This window comes from Bombus terrestris, chromosome 17 (genome assembly GCF_910591885.1).
Source record: "Bombus terrestris chromosome 17, iyBomTerr1.2, whole genome shotgun sequence".
Taxonomy (NCBI): Eukaryota; Metazoa; Arthropoda; class Insecta; order Hymenoptera; family Apidae; genus Bombus; species Bombus terrestris.
Window position 1 is genome coordinate 1,443,855 of NC_063285.1, and position 20,827 is coordinate 1,464,681.

Here is a 20,827-nt window from a genome sequence, read left to right on the forward strand (position 1 = left end):
CGATTTCCCGATTGGTTTCAGGCAGGTTTCGGCTAGGCGTTAAAAGTCGCCGAATGCGGAATCAACCCCGACATTTGGTAAAAAAATTGTAACGTTGTCACTGGTAAGGGGGTACTGTAGCGGCACTCGACAGCAAACTTCCCAACGGTTTCTGTCTCGTGCCTCGCTACAGATAGAAGAGTATGAATACACAATCGAACACGTTAAAGGCAAAGAAAACCCAGTCGCAGATAGTTCATCTAGAATTCATGCGATTCAAAAAGTAGAAACCCCTGAAGGAACAGTAGTCTTAGATTTCTTACAACATTTTACGGAATGGAAAAAGAAATCCCAAAACGATTAGAAATGAAACCTAACGATCAATCTTTCTATCAATTAACTAAAACAGAATTAGAAGAGTTCGACGAGGCAATATGGTTACGGAAAATCGACAACATATTACGAAATAACAAAAAAGTAGGTATAGGAGACAACACGTTTGCAGAATTAGAAAAGAACCAGATCAAACATATGCTTCTATGTTTCAATGATACCCGATACCCTGTCATTTTTGCATGGGACCCAATCCAGGAATTAACCGAGGAAGAGATAGAAAAAATAATTCAGGAAAATCATAACGGTACGATAGGACATTTAGGAATCCAAAAGATATACCAAAGAATCAAAGAACGATGTAAGATCCAAAATTTAATAAGTAGAATCGAAGATCTCATTCAAAATTGTGACGTTTGCCAAAAAGAAAAACTAGTTAGAATACGACCTAAGGAAGAACCAGTAATTTCAGACACGCCTTTAAACCCCAACGACAAAATAGCCATGGACACTATACGACCAACGACAAAGAATAAGGAAACCAATTTATCCTATCAATTCACGACGAACTGACGAAATACTTGACGCTAGTTCCACTGAAGACACAACAAAGCGAATCCATTATTAACGCAATTAAATCATTATATTTATATAAACTCCCTAGAGTTCAAGTGTGATAGGAACTCTCTCGGTTTACGGACAGCACGACTCCTTTTCTTTCACGGACAGAGCGACTTTCTTTGTTTTACATTCATTTCCCAAACGGACGGACAGAGAGCAACATCAGAGATAATCAAGATTACAGAAGAAGGAGTAATTATTTAAAACATTGAAGATTGACGGAGAAAGATCGGCAGCTCAGGAGGTTGAAAATCGATTCTCGATTTTCAGCTAGACATTGCACAGAACTTGTTATTTATTGTTTAATGTTATTAATTGGTTCCTGTTTATTTAATTATTACTGTTATTAATTGTTGTTAATTATTAATTATTGTTTACTCCTGTATTTTATTTAAGTATTTTCACAATAAACTCCATTTTCAGATTTCAGAATCGGTCACTTGAATTACCCCGAGAGATAAACAATCTTACATTTATATATTCTCTGCTCCCAAGACAATCCTTACTGACCAAGGACAGAATTTTATTAGCGAGCTCATAACGAAATTTGACGAAGCTTTTAAGATTAAACATATCAAGACGACTAACTTTCACCCTCGATCCAACGGATCATTAGAACGTACTCACACAGTAGTTAAAGATCTAATTTATACTAGCCTACGAGATAACGATGATAAAGAATGGGATGAGATACTCAATGTTATATGTTTAGGGTATAATACAGCACTTCACGTAGGAACAGAATTTATCCCTTTTGAATTAACGTTCGGAAGAAAAGCTAATTTACCTTCCGCGATTGCAGAAACCACTACCTAACGTGTAATGATATGTCTTTTCCATGACAAAAAAAGTTGAACTAATATTTGAAGTTTACGAGACAAACACTAATACGTAGCGAGAAACGATACGCTCGAGATCAAAAAAAAAGGTCGTGCGAACTCAAACAATTTTCAAAGAAGGAGACTTTGTACTAATTCACAACGATCATAAGAAAGACAAAAGGGATACCGAATGGTTAGAACCATATCGAATACATCCAGTCAAAACATCTTATTATGAGATAATAATTGACAAGGTCGTTAAGAAAATTCACGGTAATAGGTTAGACATATTTTTCAAGACGTTCATCGTAACTACAACACTAATTTACGCTAAGCTTGGTGAAGGAATTAATTTTTTACCATTAGAATTATAGGTAGAAATTTATTGCGACATATCAGGCGACATTGTACGATGGTACGTACCGAAATCCTTGCGGCGCGACGTGTTTAATTCGCTCCACGGACTTTCCCATCCAGAGATACGTGCCACGCAAAAATTGGTGACGTCGCGTTTCATTTGACCGTCCGTAAATAAAGATTGCCGGACTTGGGCACGACAATGTATCCCGTGTCAACGATGCAATGTCACCAGGCACGTATTCTCACCTGTCGGAACGTTCGAAACTTCAGCAGGCCGGTTCAAGCACATACACATAGACATTATCGCGATGCAATATTCACAAGGATACCGACATTGTCTAACGTGTATCGACCGTTTTTCGCGTTGGTCCGAAGCCATTCCCATCGTTGATATGGAAGCGACAACCGTTGCCTCGGTTCTCCTCTCTACACGAATAGCTCGTTTCGGCGTACCTTCGAAAATAACTATCGATCAAGGACGCCGATTCAAACTGGTAAACTGCAACCGGTAAAAACTGTAATTCCGACACAAAACATTGTATGGTTATGTCGTATCGTCACGTATCGGTACTTTTGCCTAAGCCAGCCCGCACTCGAAGTCCATTGTTTATTGTGAACAACATACAAATGTAATTCTCATCTACTGGTCAATAAATGTTATATAGAAAAAAAGCACTCGTTCTCATCCGATCACGAAAGTTAAGCAGCGCCAGACACGGATAGTACTTAAATAGGTGACCGCTTGGTAACTCCGCGTGGTGAAAAACAAAACACCTTTTTGTTTTTCCAATCCTTTTTACTTCCCTTAATAATCTATTTTCAATAATCTATAATCTAAACATGAGGAAATAGAAATGTTATAGTATTACATGACTAATACCATATATAACACTCATTCTTGCATACATTTTTTCAAATATTCTTTTTTTGTACATTAAAAGCAAATAAATCACTTATTTCAGCTAACGTTCATACCGCGCATAATGGAATCATTCTCGTCTGAAGGCAATTTGAGAGATGGGGTAGAGTTTGATTCTTTTGATGTAAAAATTTGATTCCTCTGTGGGACATGCTAGCAGAGTCCTTTTTAGAGATATTTTTTATTTTGTTTGCCCACTGTTGATTTATAATGTTTGCGAATTCTTGTTTTGACACAACTTTATTTTGTGCAAAAGGTACTTTAATTATTCTGAATCTTCTTTTTGATCGTAGGAATAGTTTTATTTTAGATTGTTAATATTGGATGGTATCAAGCTTTTGTCTCGTAATTTTTTTTTTTTTTTTATTATAGGTATAGGGCTCGAAAGCCGACTTTCTTACTTTATTATTAGTACGGATTCTTGAAGAGCGGTTTGTATAAGTTTTTTTATTTTGTCTATAAATGAGACGATTTGCCTCTTGGTTAGGTTGACATTGTTGTGGATACTTAGGTCGCAGTACTTTTCGAGCTGATTTTGTAATTTTTTCTAGTTTATTTTTTTGTACTCGCACCTGGGTTCGTCACTCTGTGTTTCTAGGGTTAGGAAGTCAGATGTATTTTTATTTATCTGTAATACGGGAGCGTTATGGTCGCATTCGTAGTCTATAGTTTTGAGCCTGTTATTTGCCCGTAAATTAGGGAATTGTAATTGTGTGTCTCCAAGGCATATGTTTAGGTATGAACCTTCTCTTGGGCAAGAGTCAATCCATTCTTCGTGCGTTCTTAATGATTATTTTAGTTCAATTGTGTTTGTTGTTCATTTAGGGCTTTGAATATGCTTTTTTTGAAGTCTTCGATAAGTTTATTACGGTATGGTTTGTTACGGATATGGTTTTAATTGGATTTGGATTTTGCATTACGCGTGGTAATAAATTTGTTCGATGTGATTGGTTTTCAGAGACTTGGTTTCGGCTTATTCCTTGTCTTAGGATGGCTAAGAAATTTGACTACGGGGCGAATTTGCGGCTTATTTGAGTAACGCAAATTGTTGATTCTTTGCATTTGATGATATTCTCGCAAAGTTTTTTGCAAAGTTTGCACTCGCTTGGACCGTGCGGCTCCGTGCAGTTTGCATTTGTGACATTGCGTTATGTCATTTTTTCTGACTTTATCCAATTTACCCTAAAGTAATTTAGACGGTTCAATTTTAGTAGGTAACTAATATTGCTTTGTGGGGATACTTGGATTATGTAAATTGGAAGCAATTCATTGTTCTCTATTGATCTTTTTATTGAGAAGCACCAATATTTTGTCAATTGTACGTCAGACATCTGTAGTGCTTGTAACTCTGCGAGTATCTCTGACTCGGAGAAACTATTGTTTAGACCCTTTAGTAAGACCGTGTGGTACTTCTTTGATTTGGGTGTATATGCGTAAACGCTGTCTTAGTTGCAATTACGATTTCTTTCGCTTTGTTAAAGACTGGCATACTTCGTAGGAATAGCACATGTTTATCTGTGTGTATCCGTTTAATATGGAATGAATTTGTGTTTAGAGTCTCTTCAAAGAGTTTTACTGTCTCCTTCTGGTCTTGATTGGTAATGTATGTTGGAGGCGATTTGTCTCTATTTGTGGGGGGCAGTGGTGTCAGCGTTCTTTGTTGTAGAGGCTGGTGGCCTCCCTGGGTTGTGTCTGACTTCTCGGTAGCGTTGCCGCTGGAAATTCATTGTCCATTTCGCTGGGCTACGCCTGGGACGTTGAGGTTTTCGTTGATGATAGTATATCTCTCTCTCGATCCATTCTTTATTCTCTTTTCGGACATGTGATTTCCTGAGAGGCCGTATTCCTACTTGCTTTCTTCCGTAGGCTTCCGTTCTTTTTCCTTATTATGGTGGTTTCTTTTATTGTTCCTATTTGAGGGTGTTGCTGTATCCGAGATAGGCAGGACTCTTACGATTGCAATACGCTGAACCTATTTTTCGTTCGTATTGCCGATAATGGGGAGCCATCTGCTGAATTTATGGTTTCGTTTCATTCGCGGTCCGCGTCTCCTGTCGTGCTTTCCTTTTTGCTTACACTTTCCTGGCTACTTTGTGCCCTGTTATTCCTGTTCAACAGGTTTGGTGGGCGGTTGAGTTTCCGCGTCCTTTGGGTGCCAAAGCTTGTATTGCCAAGAAAGTTCCTGATTCACTTTTGCTATATTTTTCTTTTGGTTGTTTCTTTCCTTCTCTTATTTTCTTGATTGTTTTTATAGTGAGCATTATTTATCACTTTTCGTTATTGAGTTTTACTGTATAAATTGGCAAACTCACTAACAGGCCTTGCGCCTGGTATTTTTTTCCAGTGAGGACCGACCTGCTTGGGGGGTTCCCAGCACTCTGACGAGAAAGAATGCATTCAGCTCGGTATGAGCGTTAGTTGAAGTAATCAATTTTGGTATATAATATTACTGAATAAAAAGCTTTTACGTCGTACAATTATGTAAGAGGATAAAAGAGATATGTAAAATCATGCCCGGTTTCGTTTTCAAGAAAATGGACTGTGAAGTTAAGTAGAGGCAACTTCATAATTGACTTTCGCGAAAACAAAGCGAAAAATGTCATTTTACATTTTCGACTTCATTTTCGCCACGCGCAGGGAATCATCGCCCTTCGGTTTGTGTCACAATTTTTGGCACATGTATTTTTGCACTCTCTCAAACGACGTACGTATGTATAATACTTGCACATTCTCCAATTCCCAATTTTGAATACATATAACATTATCGGAAAGTATAAACAAAGTAATATATAAGTAAGCATGTATGCGAGAATGATACAACATATGGTGATAATCGTTTAATGCTAAAAAGATATTTTCTTCATGTATACGACCATATCTTATTAATACTTAGCCAACCGCGCCAGCACAGGCCAACCTATAAACTGCCCATCGTGCATATTTCTAAGTAAGGAGAACATCTAAACAAACTCGCAAAGGAAATAAAAAGTAAAATAAAAGATCATAATAATAACAAATTCTCAAAATTCATAGAAACACTGTATGCGCACGTGCAGTTTTCTAAGTAAGCAGGACTAATATTCACTAATACTTGAAAAACAAAAAAGTCTAAAAATTATTTAAGTCGTCAATTATATTTTACGGTAATGATTTTGTTTAACGATTTCACATATGGACGAGAACGAGTACTTTCAACGCGGTATGAGCGTTGGCTGAAGTAATCAGCTCTGTTATTTCATGTTATCACAATAGACAAAATATTTAAGAAAACATACATGTATCTATGAGGATAAATGGTATTTTTTTTAGACGTGCATACAGATACATAACATTTTTCCTGGCTTCGTTTCCCACACAATGGATTGTGAAGTTCCGTCATATAAGTACGCGTATACTTAAAAAGTAGCGAGTCAAGTGGACGGAACTTCGTAATTGATTTTCTGGAAAACCAAGTCTTGTGTTAAAAATTGTCACTTCATCATCGACTTATTTTTGTATAGGAAATCAGGCCCTTTCGACCTGCACCATCATAATACTCTAATTTTCTCGCCTACTTCAATTTTGAAATTATTTAGTTTCACTGCATTGCGTATAACTACCAACAGCAAAATATTAACATTCACGAACGGCTGTTCTGACAACGATCATAAATCGTCAAATCCACGTCATTCCATACTACCTGACAGCGGACCGTTAAGGTTTTGAATTGACCTTTGCACATGGCCCAACATTACATTTGCCACCCATTACGTAGGGCAATTAGGATCCGTCCCTTGTCCCTCAACACCGACAAACGCAGCAGCCTGTAAAAACTGCAATCATTCGACCAAGAAGAGTCTTTTTTTAGTCTCGAGTCTAGTCTTGTGTACAGTTTGGCCGTGATTTGAACTTCATTGTAATATTATACTTAATCGTTCTCGTGAATAAAAGCCTACAAAATTTAAAAAACACGGTCAAATTACGTTACTCCTTCTTTATCATAAATTTTACGTGACACTGTACTAGTTAGGTGACACTGTAGAACGGCTTCTTTGGTCTCTATTATAGTAACGCGGAAAGATCGCCGACATAGAGACAATGTCGGCGACGAAGAGCAAATGCCAACAAGCAGAAACGGTCGGAAAACTCGAATAGGGCTTAGCGGCACTCGGCAACAAAACTTTCCAACGGCGGTCCAAACATCACCGAGGCGCAAGTGCCGACAGGCCTAATCAGCCATCGATATCCGTAAGGTTCTTCCTTATAGGACATTTTTTGTAATATTGGAAGAAGGCGTAGGTAGCAACGGTGGCGGACGCGTAACGAACGCGCGCGTAGTAGAGATATTGATGGATGACGAAAAGAAACGAATCGGATCAAGAAAATAGTTGAGTTGTAACCGAGGGGAGAGAATCGTCAGTTGGAATCGAGAGTTGTACGTAAATACCAATGGTCAAAGAAGAAATCGGCAAGTACTTAAAAAGAAAAACACAAGGAAATAACGGCAATACATCCAAACCAGCTAGCTGCTGAAGCGAGCAAAACTCTCGTAAAAAGAAGAATAAAAAGAAAACACCCCACTGACCTCGCTACAGAAATAAAATAGTCAAACTCGGATAAAGTTAGAAAAATTTAACAAATGTCCAGCTGGACAAATTGTAAAGTGCAAATTAAATATAAATATAAAAAAAAAGAATAAAAAAAGAATAAAAAAAAAAAAAGGAAATGGATTGCATGTTTGCCCATATAAGAGTAATCCAAGCGATGAAAACTTTGAATAATGCATGTTACTTAACACCCTGCTGCGGTCTTCCATTCAACTAAATTATTCGGTAAGAGTTTGAAGAAGAAAATTACCTTTGCATACAAAGATTCGTTTTCGTTTGTTTTATCTTCTAAGTAAGGACCGGGGAAATGTAGTAATATGTTACTTATATCCTTCATAATAATTTTCATTGCAAAGAACCGGTACATTCTATTATCGCAAACAAAATTTTGGCATTAGTGAAATTTTTACAAACTCTTATTTTCTCTTTGAAATGTTCCAATGTATTTATAACATTCTCTGCTATTTCTTTCGCAGCTTTCCTACGCGGGTCATATTACCATCTTATAATATAATTTTGTATCAGTGCGTTCCCTAGATTTTCTATGATCGCACGTCTTTTTCTCAAATATGTCGGTTTCAACGGTCGGACAAAATTTTGCTCTATACGTTTAAAGAATACAAAAGTTCTTAGAGAAAGAAAGGAGAGCAGTAAGAACAAAGAGACCCGAAGAGCGCGCAGCAGGGTTAAAAAGAACATGAATTTAATTTCCAAATATTTTGGATTCTCGCATCCTGATATTAACCTTCTGCTTAATCTATTTTCATTGTTAAGAAACATTTTAAACACAATACTATTTACAATACAAAGATAAAATACTTTATTTTATGTACCGCGTTGTGAAAATAAAGATAGTTTATTTTTTACTACATATTTAAAATATTTTATTCGTACTGTAAAACAACAACTACTTAAAATGGTATTTAAAAGAAATATCCAGAAAGAAAATTCAGAAATAGAAATAACTTTTTATTATATAAATATCTAACTCATCGGTTTCATCGGTTACTCTGTAAAATACTATTTCGAATCAATTTTACAGTCTCTCACACCAGTAGTGACAAGTTTTTAACCGCAATTAAAAAAATATCGTAATCAATATTGAAGTAGTCGAGTAATAATAATCTTTTAATGTTTCGAAAATCATATAGAGTAAATAGAAAAATAATTATTTGCAGATAATATTGACATAATTTAATCGTTTGAGCCCCAGGGGTCTTTGAAAAACCAGGGTCGAAACGTGCCGAACGGCACGATAGCCTCTTAATCGATTGCGAAGAGAAACAAGCGGCACAATAGCGCTCGTCATATTTGTTACTCTTACGAAATACATCTATATATTTATATACGCGTACTATTAGTTTATAAATATTTCAAGTTTTGTTCAATAAAAATCATCAAGATAACAATGAAATACAAAATACCGTTAGTCGTCCGTAGAGTTCAAATGTACTGGGACTTTTCGACACAAAATCTAAACAGCCCGATCACGCTGTTTGCTACTCAATCGGTTAAAGAAACAACGATACGTCTAACGTGCGCGTGTGTCTGATAACGACGATACCGCGCTCTCTAACTTGTTCCCCGCCGAATTAATCTTGGGTAACAGCTTTAATGCGCGTAGAACAATTGACAAAGTTAAAATTGGAAAAAAGAAATATCGAAGAACAAACGATGAGAATGTTTCAAATTGTTTTCGACGATTAAAACGAAATTTACGAATACAACTGAAGCGAATGCCGCGACGCGATTTACGACTGAACGAATGCGACTGAATTATCGTACGACGATGCGAATGATTAACGATACACGCGTGTCGATGCCGCACGCATTTGAAAGACCCGCACGAGACGGTTTACTAATCGTTCGCTCGCTAAAACGATACTTACCTTCATCGATGCTTGGAGATACTGTTCGCAACTGAAGATTTCGCACAGGACTGTCCACTGATCGTTACGCCTGATAGAACGACTCTGTCCTCTCCACTAACGCTTGCAGCCATGTCCACGAATTCTTGAAGATATTGACGCACCGAGGAAACCTGTTCAGAAAAGTATCAACTGATCATTACGACTGACGAAACGATTTCACCTGCACGAGCGCTTGAAGAGCACTGAGAAATTGAAACGGTTGTTTAGTCCACGTTTAGCGATACGAAGGCACGGAAACTGACTCGATGCTACATGTTCGCGATTGAACTACTCGAACGAGACTACCAATACCGTTGTTAAACTCGAACGTGTTAGACCCAAGTGCGAGCGTCGAATGAGACTCCAACAAGGCTCAAAACGAATGACCCCAAATACGCACGCTGATTGGTTTTCAAGAAAATCGTCAAACGGCATATTCGCCCGCAGGATGGCGTTTACTGCGCGAATACGCCCCAAGTGGGGCGATCCTTCGCTGGAAGAGCGTGAACGATACCTGGATGAATGCCATGCATAGATATTATTGGCCGAGGGGTAAGGGGCGCTCGACCGTTCGGACCGTTAAAATCCGTCAATTATCCTTACAAAAAACTCATAGCATAGGAAATTAGAAATACTGCTACGAATGTTGAAGGGAATCGTTTTAGCTGTTGGAGTACCCTTCTAAAATAGCGCCTTGACTGTGAAAGCGAGCTACAACGAGCTACAACGAGCTACAACGAGCTACAACGAGGCAAAAGCTACGTACTATCCAAAATAAACAATCTAAAATACAACTATTCTTACGACAAAAAGAGAAGATTGGCAAACAAAATAAAAAAAAATATGTCTAAAATGTTCCTGCAGACAAATCAAATTTTTAGGTAAAAAGAATCTAACTCTATCCCTTCTTTCAAACTGCCTCCAGAGAAAGCTCCCCTCCGCCAAGATGCAGGTATAGCGATAGAGAAAATCAATAAAAGCATGGAGTCTAGTTATTTCATAACATGTAAAACGACGGAAAAACTATACGATATCGGTCATTATCACTAGTGCTACGAGTACCTAATCTTGTTAATAAGCCTGTGCTAATAATCTCTTCATTGTATCACAGCAATGGCTAATTCTAATGAGAATTCATTAAACGCCCCTCTCCATAATCCTCACTTCAACCCGACATATATATATATATATAAATGTATAATATATTTTATGAATACAGAAATAATTATATATTTATGTTTTCCAATATATTTTCTAAAATAATTATATATTTAAAGATTATTAAATAATAATGTTTTACATAAACAATAATATTTATATAAATAATTATATAATATATTTTTTTTGTTTAAATTTTAAAATATATATAAATTTTTATATAATATAAATATTTATATTAAAAGTATATTTTATTTATATTTATAATTAATAATTATATGTTAATATATACTTATATATAAGATAATCTATTTTTAAAAAAAAATAATGCATTTTTTATAAAAACATCATTTTTTTATATATATATTTTTAAATATTAAATTTTTTAAAAATATATTATTTATAAAAATAATATTTATAAAAAATATATTCTTTATAAAAATATTTTTTTAAAAGAATATTAAATATTTTTATAAAATATCATATTATTATTACTATTGTTTAATACAATATATATATATATATATATATATTCAAGCAAATTTTTAAATATTTAAATTTTATTAAATTTCCACTTTTTTTCTTAAAAAAAAAAAAAAAAAGAAAATCATAATAATTTATTAATAATTTACATTTTATTAATTTTAGTTATTAATTTTTAAATATTATATATTTATTTTAATTTAATTTTAATATTTTAATTAAATTATATTAAATATTTTTAACTTAAATAAAGAATAATATTATTTATATAAATATAATAAATTAAATTAAAATCAATATATTTATACTCTATAACGAATTTATAAATTTTTTACTTAAAATTTAATCAAAATTAATATAATTCTTTAAACAAATTATAAACACTAACAACATATTTAAAAAATTTTTTTATTTTTAATAAATATTTACATTAATAAATTTATATACTTTTAATAATTCTTGAAATTTTAGTATTAAATAAAAAAATAATTAATATATTTTTAATAAATTATAAAAATAATATTTTTTAAATTTTTAAATTATTAAAATTATTTAAATTAACATTTATATAATAAGCTAAGTTCAAGCTAATAGGCTCATGCCCTATCGATGAATTTTTAAAATTTTTATATAAAACCACATTTCTCACAAATGAACCAAAATAAATAAATAAATATTTTTTAAATAACTATACCCTAAATAATTATATTTTTAAAAATTTATAGTTTTAAAAATTTTATTATCAACATTTAAATAATAAATTAAATATAAATTAATAGATTTATATTCTATTAATAAATTTTTTAAATTTTTATATAAAAATATATTAATTATTTAAAATATTAATATTAAAAATAAATTTCATTAAAAAAAAAATATTATAACTAAAATATTTTTATTTAAAAAATTAAATAAATTTAAAATCAATTTATAATTTAAATATTTAAATACGTATATATATATATATAATAGGATAAATTTAAGCTTATAGATTCATACCCCGTCGACAAATTTAAAAAATTTTTATATAATTTATTTTATAAAATTTAATTAATATTATAAATTTATTTATATTAATTAAATTTAAAATTATATTTATTAATCTTTCAATTTTATCAAAATTTAAATTAACAAATTTAAAATTATCCTCCCCCCCAACCCAATTTTACAAAAATTAAACTTATTATTTTAAAATTTTATTTAATAATATAATTTAAATTAAAATTTATTTTATTAATTGAAATTTAAATTAATAAATTAAATTGATTAAATTTTATTAATAAACTAAAATAATATTCTTATTAAAATTTAAATTGAACTGTATTTTTCTTTAACAATCAATATAATTTAAAATATATTTATTAATTAAATTTCAATTTAAATTTATTCTTTCCAAAATTTAAATTATAAACTTATGTAATATTTCTATTAAAATTTAAACTAATAAAATAAATTTGATTTATTTCTAATAATTAATATAATTTCAAATCTATTTATTAATTAAATTTATATTTAACAATTAATATAATTTAAAATCTATTTATTAATTAAATCTAATCAATTTAAATTTATTCCTCCCAAAATTTTAATTCATAAACTCAAATAATATTCACATTTAAATTTAAATTAATAAACTAAATTTCTCTTTAACAATCAATATAATTTAAAATCTATTTATTAATTAAATTTTAATTTAAATCTATTCTCCTTAAAATTTTTGGTTCATAGACTCATAATAATATTTCTATTTAAATTTAAATTAATAAACCAGATTTCTCTTTAACAATCAATATAATTTAAAATCTATTTATTAATTAAATATAAATATAAATATTTGGCTGGTAGTGCAACTGGTTTAATGGAGTAACGTTAGTCCTGAAGAATCACGGTGACGTATATTATCTACGTTAAGTAATAAAGAACAATGCTTTTATATAAATATTAGAATATATTAAAATACCAGAATTATAGAATATTAGAATATATGAGAATACCAGAGTTATAAAATATTAGAATACGTTAGAATATTAGAATACAATAAAATATCAGAAATGTAGAATATTAGAATATAGGTTAGACTATACGTTATAATAAAGGCAATTTTTGAGCTTTAGAAAAAAATTCATACATAATTTATCATGTTTAAATGTTACATTTAGTCCCATTTAGAAAGATAAGAGTCGCCTGAAGATTCTAGAGATATTTTTACATAAATAAGAGTAGTATTTTTACTTCTAATAACAAATAGGTTGAAGAATAATTGCGTATAAATATTTAAAGAAATATAACTCGTAAACACGAATATGTGTATACATTTAGTAACAAAATTAAATATCGCTAATTGTATACGTATAATAGAATAATTACATAAAATCTAGTCAATATCAACATTAGATACATATAAATATTCTTTTTTTATATTAGATTATTCATATAAAAGTTTATATAACCTAACCCCAATCTGGAAAACAATCATGGATTTCAACGACTACTGACAATTGAATATGAACAGAATTATATGCATTCATCATTATTATGTTTGAAACTTATAACCAATTGGGATATGACAGCAAAAAATCATATAACAGAGGTCTTAGGAAAATATGTACTGTTCTTCTTATCTTCATAGAATGTTTGCGTAAAAAATTTCAAGTAAAATTTTGTTACAAAACTGCATGTTACTCTTTGTGTTTTTTAGGCTTTGTAACACATGAACACAACTTTTAAATTCATACAATTGACAATTATTAAGTTTAAGATTGTGTCACTTAAATTTAAAAAATATTAAATAGGATAAATGTTTTAAAATTTATGTAGATATTGTAGCTGCTGTAAGTATTATACAAGGTATTCCTCCAACTCTGTTCACTTCATTTTTATTGTTTCAAATAATAAGAGAAGAATAAGAATTATTTACAAAAAATTAGGAAGAAGACATACTTTGTTGTAATAGTTTCTTTGTAGGCGAAAAGGTAAAACGCTCTGTAGAATTTCTGTTGTCAAGGCATATAACTTTTATGTCTGACTTCAATAGAATAGGGATTATATTGAAAATAATTCCTCATACATTTGAGTTTGTCGAATTTATTACTTGCATTGTGAAATATTTCTATTATATTTTGCAGTGTTACTGATATACTACCCAACAAAACATCCAAAAATAACAATTGTAAGGTTCGAGCAGGCCAAAAAATTGTGTTTCTGGTATGAAAAATATGTGTGGTTTAGACTTTCACAATGTCTCAATATCAATATTCTTGTAAGAATAACGCCAACAATCTAACACTGCTGTTTCTAATAGTCACTATTTACTGTTTGTTTGTATCTAAAATATTAAACGTGTACTTATCTAAGCAAAGGTTGTACTAAATTACAAGCCTCATTACGATAAACAATATATGCACACATACACATCTAAAAAACACTAATAAAATTAATCTTTCTGTAAAGAAAGATAGAAGGAATCTTAGTAACACTGAATTTTACAATTAATCTAATGAAGTACTTTTATGTTCATTATTCAACATTTTATGAAATTGGAATATAAGACATTTCACTAAAAAATGAAACTGACATGAAGGTCTTAAAAGATCTTGAAAGAACTCTGAAGATCTTTTGTATATGATATCACCATATATATATATATAAAAGAAAATACATTGTCATCATATTAGATCTGTTTTAGAATCTAAATATATTTTATAACTTACTGTTTTCTGTTATTTAAAGTAATAAGAGATATTTCAGATAGACAAAGTTGGTATACATCTTTTATAATATCCTTTTGTAAGTTAGATTTAGGATACTCAGTAATTTGTTAAAGTATTTGAAGACGACCTCTAAATCTTTATTATACATGAAAATTGTAAAATAATATCATTCTTAATAGTTCGCTTAATAATGTTAAAACAGTCTGATAGAAATCATTTGTCGCTATGTCTATTTAATGAGGCTTATCATTTTGTTAGGCCATAAATCTCTTAAATATACTATAAATATTTACACATATTAATAAGTCTGTAAGTAGTAACCAGTCATACGAGGTTCTAAACATGGTTTCTTCTAAGTTACATGTACCATTTTATAATCATATAGGAGATATACATTATATTGTATACCTAAACAAATATTTTTTGAGCCGTTTGCTTAAATAAGAGAGAATTTATTTTAGTATAACCAAAGAAAAAAAATCTAAATATTTTCAAAATGTATATGATTGACTGTTTTCATAATCATTATTACTAATATTTATTACTAGTAATAGTAGTTAGCAATACTAATATTACCAACTACTATTACTAATACTTTGTGGTCGTGTGCTTTTTACATTAACAGCAGCGACACGGTAAAGTCCTAAGTTTCTATGTTATTCATTTCTGGTGGTTTTAGACAAGTCCACAGTAACTTTGTAAATAGGTAGATGTAAAATGACAAATGATAATATTAATTAAAATCGTTTTACATATTGTTTTTGGAATATACAGTAAAAAATTCATCTAATTGGAAATTTGCTGTACATATATATATATATATAGATACATATCTTTTCTTTCTTTTTTTTTTCTTTTTTTCTTTTTTTTTTTTTTTTTATTTAATTTGTACTTTACAATTTGTCCAGCTGGATATTTGGTAAATTTTTCTAACCTAACATACATACATATGTATGCAATATCTGTATAGATGTATATTTCAATATTATAATATGAATGATTTCTTATTTGTATAAAATTAAATTATAACTTCCAATGTTCATAAAAGGTGACCTTCACGGATATTTAAATTGTTGTCTGTTTTAGAACTTTAAGCGCTACATATATACATAGAACACGAACGTGAAAACCACTAACTTTCAAATAACCTTTTTATGAGATATGGACGTCACAGCAGAAAGGAAGTTTCCTCTCTGGTCATAGATTAGAAGATTAAAAATATGTCATACTATCACAATTATATAATAGAGGTTTATGTAATGGATGGAGTGTTTAAAGTGTTCAATTTGTTAATAGTAATTTTGATGGAAGTGCAGAAATGCTACCTACCTTTCCATTTCGATGATTCTTAGACATGTCCTAAAACTCAAAATTTCTAACAACTGTGAGACTGCAATAAATGTCTATTATAACCATAGATATACAAAGAGTTAGAGTACGCGAGTCATATAGTCTTAAATTATCGTGTAAGTGGATGCGATATAGGAGTAGAAAGAACGCTGCATAAAAGTGTCTTCTGTCCTTGTCTAATCAGGCATGACACTGACAATGTTTGTGTTGGCTATACACTTATATGTTTGCTATACGAACGAGCATGCGTTATTAGACAAGGACACAAGAGGCCTTTATGCAGCGTTCTCTTTCGCTTTCGCTTTCGCTTTCTCAGCTCGCCCTCGCACTCTATCCTTATATCTCTATGATTATAATTTACAGCTAAATTAAAAGTGAATATGATCTATGTTTCCGATTTGGTTTAGATTTTTCAATGCCGTTGCCAGAGGGTTGAGTTGCATGAAATAATAACGAATCAATTATTAGAATAGTAGGCGAATGATTAATTAGATAACATTATTCTATGAAAATAATATTTTTTATTATTTCACGTAGTGATTCGAGAAGCTAACTCAAACTCAATACATAGATAATATTCATTTTTGATTGAATTACGACAGATATTTCTTACAGCCTCGAGTATGTTGGTTGTGCACGGTGTTTTAAGTTCGCTTGATCCCCGTTGATAACAATGGTTAAGATTACTCTATTTACATATTACAGTATAATAAGTATACTGCAGCAACCTGCATTTGGTATGGCAATGCTCGAGTGCCATGCTATAAAACTTCAACTCGTTTATATTTATATTATTTAAAATCTCGTCAACTTTATATTTATTTGTATTAAATTGCAATACATTATAACAGAAAGTCCTTATAACAGTACATTATAACAGAAAGCTTGTATCTGTACTGATACAAATTACAGTAAATGTATTAATAGCGTGCGCGTTAATGGAATTATGCGGGATGTTCGGTCACAGGTGTAAAAATATTTAAGGGGTGATTCCTGAAACTAAAATAAAGTCAAAATCAAGGATAAAAAAAATTGCGTTTCGGGCTCTGTTTTTTTAGTTATTCGCAACTAAATATTAGTTTCTTTCTGAATGGACTCTCCACTACTATCTTGTTACATAACATGTTTAGATTTTAGAAATTTGGTAGGAGGGTAAAACAGTTTTGGAAGGGCAGGATCATTTCAACAGTCAAACATAAAGAACAAACATAAAGTTTAATTTAGTAGAGGTTTAGGTTATTCTACTGTAGATATTTTTGAGCCTTTCCGTTTTTAGTTTTTTAAACGTTTTGATTTCTTTTACTTTTAAATATTATTTGTCATTCATTTACGATTTTTCTTACAAAGCGTCGCGCAAGATGGTTTACGTCGTCAAATGTCATAATATTCTTTTCTACGATTTGTGCTAGGCAAGCCTATGTGTCGTTCGATTTGAGGATCCCTGTGCGTCTCGCTGTTTAGGCTGACCTACTTTTGTTCAGTTAAGGAGGTTTGCTCGGACACAGAGACATTTCGGCTAAGTTTTAATTGACAATAACTAAAAAACAAAGCTGAAAACGCAATCTTTTTATTCTTGATTTGCATCTTATTTTAGCTTGAAGAATCGCCTCTTAAATTTTTCTACAGCTGTAGAGTATCGCCCTGTATATGTGTATATATATATATATATATACACATACAACCCTGAGAAACAAATAGCGTGGAAGAAATCTGAACACATTTACCATTTATAGAAGACTAAAAAGAAAACACCCCATTGACCTCGCTAAAGAAACAAAATAGTCAAACTCGAAGATGGTATCCCGCTGGGGGTAGCCATCCACATATTATTTAGCAATTAAGTTAGAAAAATTTACCAAATTTCCAGCCGGACAAATGGTAAAGTACAAATTAAATAATAATAATAATAATAATAATAAAACTTACCATTGGGGAGCTGAAGGTACTTGTTTAGTTTAGAAATTTAGCTGTGTCTGGCAATAAAAACGAACTGATCGCACGCTCGATGGCCGCTGACCATTGATATTGAGCCGATCGGAGGATGCTCGATCTTCGATTCCATCAGCGATTAGCACGAGCTGTAATTGGAAAATAATATCATTTAGGATTCAATAAAATCGTCGAAAGTATTAGTAGAGTACATTTGTTGACAGAAAGTAAGACAGAAATATTTTGGCAATTGTTTGAAATGCTCAAAGTTTTCGCCGACTAGTGGTAAAATCGAAGGATATTTGCGTAGTTGAGAAAAGGTAACGTACCTTTTCAAACGGTTATGCCCATGCCAGTCGACAAAGACATAAAAGGTTGGTGTTTACCAATATGAGTTTTCATGACGAAATATTTTAGAACTTAAAGTAGACCCAGACGAGTAATTAGCAATCGAGACTTTTGTTTTCTCGACTGGGCCATTCAAAGAATTCCTAACTAATAATGCGGTCGAACATGTTACATTCGGTACTCCACAGGCAAACGGAACACCGATGCTGGCAAAATTGTCGGAAACACCCGGGAAATGGCAGTCTTGAGTCTAGAGTCCAGTCGAATTCGCCTAGAACAATACAATTTGCAGGTCAACGGGAGAAAGTCTTTCGCAATTGTTGTTTGAAATAAATCAGCTTGGCTTCATTAAGCGACAGGAATAAGTGACAAGCCTGAGCAAGAAAATGAACGCGTCTACGACAGAAAACATAAAAATGCGACAGGGTATCAAAATCGACGATACGTGATGATCGGATACGTGATTCGGACGTCGCACCGGGAGTAGATAAGGAATTGGTACCGAAATTTGAAAGCCCCTACGTTATTAAAAAGATTTTAGAGAAAAATAGATATGTTGTTACAGATATAGGTGGGTTTTAATTAACACGTATGCCCTTTACAGGAATAGTAAGAGTCGATCAGATGAAATTTTGCATTTCAGAGGATAATTAACAATTAATAATTCGATTATTTATAAAGCACACCTTCTGTCATTTTACTTTTGTATTTGCGTGATTACCTCGAAAATGAAGGTAAATTCGCCGGCGATATTTTCGATATGTGTGTATACCCATGCGATATACATAGGTTAAGAATATATTTTTGTAATATTTATCGGAAATCCGTGTCTACGTATGCATCGCATTATTTTAGATTTATTGTTACATCAGTTTTGGTTTGATTTTGCCGTCGGAATATCTTGCATTTTATTTGACTACATCGTACTGACAAGCTCTGTTTGGATTCGTTCTGTAGTTCGTATTTCTTTCGTTTATGTTAATGAGAAGTCGTAAATTCGTGACTATTATCAAGGTCGTCACTATTGTCAGGAATGGCTGTAGACGGTTATTTTACGACTTTCTCAATTAGCCTCTTTGGAAACTTAGAGACAGTCCAGACCATCACGAGCTCTGAAACAGTTAAGCATCCCTAAATATGCCCTGACCGTTTTTCCATCGTATTGTGTGCTAAACGCTTCAGTTGAAATCCAGGCATCTTTGTAAAGTTTTAACCCTTCTCCTTACACTTTGTACTCATCTTAACAATAAAGGTTATCTTTATATATGTATTTAGGATATGTCTATATATTGTAGTATCTTTAATTTTGCGCCACCTTCGAAAAGGTTGCGGTATATATAATATGCTGTTTAGTAAGTGAATGAGTAATCCTAACTATTGTTATACGTGCGTATAAATAAAATATAAATATGGTTGACATTATTTAATTCTTGTAATATTCCTTATTTGTATAAATACAAAGAAAATTATTTGTCACTTTGCAATGCATTTCAAAATTGATAATATTTCTTTGGAAAAGATTTTTCATCTTATTATACATTCTTTAGTGTAGCGACCAATAATACAGGGTGAACGTAAAACGGTTTTCATTGTTATTGATAAGGCGGTAATTTCTTTCTATCTATTTATTACTCTTGTTTCGTTTCTTTATACTTATTAATGAATAAACAATTGTGTGGGCTATCCAGTGCTGTATGCGAATAAGGAATAAACCAGCTATACTGCGCCAGCAGTATTATACTTTGAACAGTGACAGAGAAGGATATTTCTATAACTTAATAGTGCGTCAGACATCACTTCGCGGCGAACAGATTTCCGTCGAAAATGAATAATTCGCAGAAGATCGTATCCTGTGACGATTTATGCCGACTAAAGAATATACAATGACCACTTAGATTTATATGTCGGGTTATCGTTAGAAATTTTAGGCGTGAAATAATTAATAAGTATAACGAAAGCTATTGACAATGTTCCTGGGCTCAATAACGAATCCACGGTCAACGGGTAAACTCTTTGTACAATGGAATACATTTTGTAGCACGCAGACACGTTAACTCAGACGCTGGGTTACTTTCAGACTGACAGCCAAGACGATGACAGTAAACTCTCTAAGGTGATTGCAAAATAAAAGACAGATACAGTCACATATGTCAAATACATATAGATCGGGAATATCAACAAATTCCCAAGCGCCGTAACTAGGCAGTCCCGCGTAAACCAGCATTGCTCCTGATCGAGACTTGATTGCTTATACAGCGTATCCCTCAACATCGGTACCTCCTCTGTAAGACATTTCGTTCATCCCGTGACCGTGGCTACG

At 31.9% G+C, this 20,827-nt stretch overlaps 2 long non-coding RNA genes across 4 annotated transcripts; one reads left to right on the forward strand and one right to left on the reverse strand.

Moving 5' to 3' along the window:
• Positions 1 to 2,122: 2,122 nt before the first annotated feature.
• LOC125386618 lies at positions 2,123 to 16,568 on the reverse strand. 3 transcript variants are annotated; one of them, XR_007226955.1, is made up of 4 exons: positions 16,210 to 16,568; positions 9,509 to 9,660; positions 2,448 to 2,629; positions 2,123 to 2,360 (listed from the first exon to the last, which is right to left on the reverse strand). It is a non-coding gene; the product is annotated as an uncharacterized LOC125386618 (long non-coding RNA). The 3 variants fall into 3 exon arrangements; XR_007226957.1 differs by having other exon boundaries at positions 2,448 to 2,567; positions 16,210 to 16,567; XR_007226954.1 differs by lacking the exon at positions 2,448 to 2,629 and having other exon boundaries at positions 16,210 to 16,559.
• A 1,733-nt stretch (positions 16,569 to 18,301) lies between these two features.
• LOC125386802 lies at positions 18,302 to 19,040 on the forward strand. Its single transcript, XR_007227223.1, has 2 exons — positions 18,302 to 18,533; positions 18,696 to 19,040. It is a non-coding gene; the product is annotated as an uncharacterized LOC125386802 (long non-coding RNA).
• Positions 19,041 to 20,827: the final 1,787 nt, after the last annotated feature.